Consider the following 5,943-nt stretch of genomic DNA (forward strand, 5'->3'; position numbering starts at 1 on the left):
TAGTCGCTGCCACCGGAAACAGTCTAAGGACTGCTTCAATTAGATATTTCTTGTTAGATTAAGTAGCGTTGATTGGAGTTTAGGCCACTGGTCAACAATCTCCACGTTTCGGCTAACCTGCTATGCCCAGGAATACTAGCACGGGAGAGGATTGTTTGGAATAAACAATTATATTATAAATAATTATTCCTGGCGGATTTAATGACGAATTATACTAATTATTGATATTATTTATTATTTTAATTATTAATTATTAATATATAATATATTAATATAATATATAATATAATATATATAATTATATAATATATTAATAAATTAATATATTAATTATTAATTATTAATAATAATTATGTATATTGTAATAATTAATTATTAATTATTAATTATTAATAATAATTAAAGTTGACTCACCTGACGTTGGCCTCCGCTGATGAACGGGCAGGCCGCTGGGGTGATTCCGGTTTTACAAAGATTTACACTTCTATAATTTTTTTTGTTTTAATCTTTATTTAATTTGAACAGTGTAAACAACAGTGTGTCCGGACGTGTTTAACAATTCGAAATTCTAACACAAAACTTGAGCCAACTATTGTTTTAATTCTAACTGACTAATAACAATTATTTTATAATTCGAACTGACTAATAACATTTATATCTCGCAACTCTTGAACTCGAACTGGAACGAACAATTATTCTCTAATCCTAACTTAAATTCTAATTAAATCAACTGAACGAACTGATATCAGACTCACTCAAATTCGATTGAGCGACTAATACCAATTATCTGCTTATTCTACCGAAACGGACCGATTCAACTAATATCAATTATTCCGATTATTCTCTTATTCAACTGAACCGCTAACAATTTCTTTATTCTAACTGATAACGATTACTCTTCTGTAATTTCGCCAAAATCTCCCGAACAGCTAACAATTACTCTTACTCTATTTTCGCTAAATACTCCCTAACGCTAACAATTACTCTTACTCTAATCTAACTGAACCAACTAATGACAGTTACTCTCTTTTCACAATTACTCTTCTTTATTCTACTGAACCACTAACAATTACTCTCCTTATTTTCGCTAAATTCTCCCGAACGCTAACAATTAATCTCCTTATTTTCGCTAAATTCTCCCGAACGCTAACAATTAATCTGATTTGAAATGTGTCGCTACGCTTTTTATAATGACATCCCCAATGGGATGGCAGTCACGTGGCAGTTCGTTCCGGTGGGAATCGCAATGCTGCAGGTTTTTAGAGTTTCCATGAGAGAACGTGGATTTTGATGATTGCTGATGTCTTGTTTGCTTCATCCCACGCCGTGTCTTGATTTCTCGTATACCTTTTCGATGCTGATGGAAACATTCAAAATACGTGATTAAATGTGGATATTGCAGTAGTTTGTCTTTCGCCGAGATTGCGTCTGCAATCCTTCCGAATCCTTTCCTGCTGATGCCAATGGGAACGATCAAGGCACGTGCAATCCGTTTTGTCAAAATTGCAAGGACTTTCCATACGCGTGTAGCAACGTGTCTTTGCCGAAGTTGCATCTGCGATGCTCTTGTAACCCTTCATAGCGGTGGTCATCTCGCAGTTCCGCCGTGGCTTTTGTATGTGTAGCACGCGTTATTTCTTGTTTCTTCCAATAAAGTATTTTTACATAATGGTAAGTTTTAATATATCATTTTGAAGTCGTTGTAGTGTGATCGTGAGGGTTTGATTTAATTATAAAGTTGTATAGTTTTATATTTTGAGGTTATCTTGTATTCATAATGGCGTGCTATGAATTTTGGTTATATGAATCTCGATCAGTGATTTTTAGTATGCGATCGCTATTTCGGTATTTTAGTTTATTGGGGTTTTTATCTTCTTTTTGTGATTACAGGTTATGTTGAGTCATGGACACAAAAGCGTCCGCGCCTGTGCGAACTGTGTGAGTATGTATTCTTAGTATTCTATCTCGTTTCGCATGTTGTTTGTTTCCTTAAACTTGTGAATTTGTTTTAGCGCAAGAGGAGGAAGATATGTGAATGGTACGAGATGACGTGATCGACGTGCGTGTGTGAATATGTGCGAAGGATGATGCTGAAGGGGCGGTTTTCCACCCAAGTAGGCACAGTGGCACCTTCGTTGACGTCGTGTCCTGATGATCTTTTGACAATTTGGTTTTATTTGACAATATGAGATATATTTTGCTCCTTGTAGATTTATATGTCCATATTTGCTATATATTAAATCGTGTATATTTTATATTACTTTCTTGTTATTAGGTTATTAGTTGTGTAACTCCAGTTTCTGATCTATGGAAAGTGGTGAAACGTCTTCACGAAATACAATTTCATTCGTTTTCCTCCCTTGCATTGGCACGCTGTGAGTGGTGTCGACTTCCAAATGAGGTTTGTGCATCTTGATTATTATGCGTTTAATGATAGATACGGAGGTATCTTTGTAAAGAGGTTCCCATGCGGAGTGTCTCGGTGTGTATCTTGTTATGATTTCTTTTATTTAGTTCATCCTGCTTCTTTCGTGTTTTATTCACTGCATATGATATTTCAGTGCAAGAAGAAGAAGAATTGTAAAGAATCCGTAAGTGGCCCTAGAAGACGCAGTCATCGTGTGAGGTGTTGTCGGCAGGAACGAAGAGTCGAAGTTGTTGAAGAAGTCGTGTGACATTTGTATTGTTTCTGGTTATATACAACGCTATTTCACATATCTATGTATATATATTATTATATTATTATATATTATTATATTAAGTCTTCAGTTGGTTTAGTTGAATGTTCAGTAATGTAATTTTCACAGGGTGGTTTTGTATATTAGATGAGTAGTTGTTCGATATAATAATATGTGTGTATATATATATATATATATACATTTCACAATGTAATTTTCCATTATGTAAAATATATATATGCATATGTATATGTGCGTGTATTGTTATTCTCATTGTTTCTCGGATCGTTAATTGGTTGAATATTCCATAATGTGGATTTCGTATATAATTCTCTAGGTTCGTAGAAATGTAATTCTATATATTTATTTCTTTGCGTTTTAATGGTTTAATAACGTATACATACATATATATATTATGAATTTTTCCCAAAGATACGCGTACGCATGTGTATATCTATATATGTGTGTGTCGCAGAGCAATCTTCTATACAATTTTCACTTTTATTAGAATGCTGACGTAGTGTAGTATATTTCATTTCTTTTATTTATTTTATTAGGTTACCAATTATTCAGATTCACGAAGTAGGTCACACACACAGATATGCATACACGTGTGTGTATATACATGTGTTTTCGCAGAGAAATCTCATACATTTGAATCGCGGCTTGTCTTATTTATTGGTTCATTTAATTATTTCATTTTATTTTTATTTTATATGTCATTGCTGATTGGTTGTAGTGTTTCTTCTTATTGATTCATTTATTTCATTTTGATTGTCTGTCGTATAATTCTTTTTATTTTGATTGGTTAGTTATTAGTTAATTTATTATTATTGGTCGTGTTTAATTATTCATAAGTTATTGGTTCGTGGCGTCACGTGCGGAACGCGGGACGTGACAATATAACGTTATACGTTATAACGCAAGAATATACAACGCTACACGTTATTACGTAATAGTATATAACGTTATACGTTACATGGTAATACTATATAACGTTATACGTTATAACGTAACACTGTATAACGATATACGTTATAACGTAAGAATATACAACGCTACACGTTATTACGTAATAGTATATAACGTTATACGTTACATGGTAATACTGTATAATGTTATACGTTATATGGTAAAACTGTATATCGTTATACGTTATAACGTAAGAATATGCAACGCTATACGTTATATGGTAATACCATATAACGTTATACGTTATAACGTAACAATATACAACGTTATACGACATATGATATTACTATATAACGTTATACGTTATTACGTAGTATTATATATCGTAATACGTTATATGGTAATACTATATAACGTTATACGTTATAACGTAACAATATACAACGTTAAACGATATATGATATTACTATATAACGTTAGACTTTATTACGTAGTAGTATATATCGTTATACGATATATGGTAATACTATATAACGTTATACGTTATAACGCAAGAATATACAACGTTATACGATATATGATAATACTATATAACGTTATACGTTATTACGTAATAGTATATATCGTTATACGTAATATGGTAATGCTATATATCGCTATACGTTATAACGTAACAATATACGTCGTTATACGTTCTTACGTAATAGTAAAAGGTATGTAAGTATGAAACCGGAATTTTTGTAAAGAAGAATACACGTTTATTGTATGGTAATTATACGTTATAACGTATCACTATATAACGATATACGTTATATGGTACTACTACATATCGTTATACGTTATAACGTAACAATATACAACGTTATACGTTATATGGTAATACTATATAACGTTATTCGTTATAACGTAACAATATACAACGTTATATGTTATTACGTCACAGTATATACCGTTATACGTTACATGGTGATACTAAATAACGATATACGTTATATGGTAATACTATATATCGTTATACGTTATAACGCAATAATATACAACGTTATACGTTATTACGTAATAGTATATATCGTTATACGTTATATGGTAATACTATATACCGTAATACGTTATAACGCAATAATATACAACGTTATACGTTATTACGTAATGCTATATTTCGTTATACGTTCTTACGTAATAGTAAAAGGTATGTAAGTATGAAACCAGAATTTTTGTAAAGAAGAATACACGTTTATTGTATGGTAATTATACGTTATAACGTATCACTATGTAACGATATACGTTATATGGTACTACTATATATCGTTATACGTTATAACGTAACAATATACAACGTTATACGTTATAACGTTATAACGTAGTAGTATACAACGCAATACGTTACACGGTAACACCATATAACGTTTTACGTTATTACGTAATAGTATATGATGTTATACGTTACATGGTAATACTATATAACATTATACGTTATAACGTAACAATATACAACGTTATAGGTTATTTCGTAACAGTATCTAATGTCATACTTTATATGGTAATACTATACAACGTTATACGTTATAACGTTATAACGTAGTAGTATACAACGCAATACGTTACACGGTAACACCATATAACGTTTTACGTTATTACGTAATAGTATATATCGTTATACGTTATTTGGTAATACTATATAACGCTATTCGTTATAACGAAAAAATATATAACGTTGTACGTTATTACGTAACACTATATATCGTTATACGTTATATGGTAATACTATATAACGTTATACGTTATTACGTAATAGTATATATCGTTATACGTTATATGGTAATACTATGTAACATTATACGTTATAACGTAACACGTTATACGTTATATGGTAATACTATATATCGTTATGCGTTATAACGTAAGAATGTACAACGCTATACGTTATTACGTAATAGTATATAATGTTATACTTTATATGCTAATACTGTATAACGTTATACATTATTACGTAATATTATATATCGTTATACGTTATATGGTAATACTATATAACGTTATACGTTATAATATTATATATACGACTTAATTGAAAATTACCAAGACACTTGACATCACGCGTTGCTCGAGAGCGAAGTTAGGCGGATGTTTATATCTTCTGGGAGTCCCAGAGCAGCAGTTAAAGGTTAATATCGAGAGCGCAGCGATGGTAAACGTTATAATAATACAAAGTTCCGATATTCTCTAACTCTAACCATTCTACAAATTTCATCTTTAAACGGTATCGTGATCTGGTCCTGGTTTAACCAATTGGCTGTTTTCCACGAGTGTTTTCCTCCACGGCTGTTTTCCTCCAATTTTTATGACGAGCCCG

General features: G+C 31.4%; 1 long non-coding RNA gene across 1 annotated transcript; it reads left to right on the plus strand.

Annotated features, from left to right (window-relative positions):
• Positions 1-1,146: 1,146 nt before the first annotated feature.
• Positions 1,147-2,927, plus strand: LOC126914821 (uncharacterized). The gene is made up of 5 exons (XR_007709827.1): positions 1,147-1,671; positions 1,891-1,938; positions 2,013-2,114; positions 2,276-2,401; positions 2,562-2,927. It is a non-coding gene; the product is annotated as an uncharacterized LOC126914821 (long non-coding RNA).
• The last annotated feature ends 3,016 nt before the right edge of the window (positions 2,928-5,943 follow it).

Source organism: Bombus affinis, chromosome 3 (assembly GCF_024516045.1).
Source record: "Bombus affinis isolate iyBomAffi1 chromosome 3, iyBomAffi1.2, whole genome shotgun sequence".
NCBI classification, from domain to species: Eukaryota; Metazoa; Arthropoda; class Insecta; order Hymenoptera; family Apidae; genus Bombus; species Bombus affinis.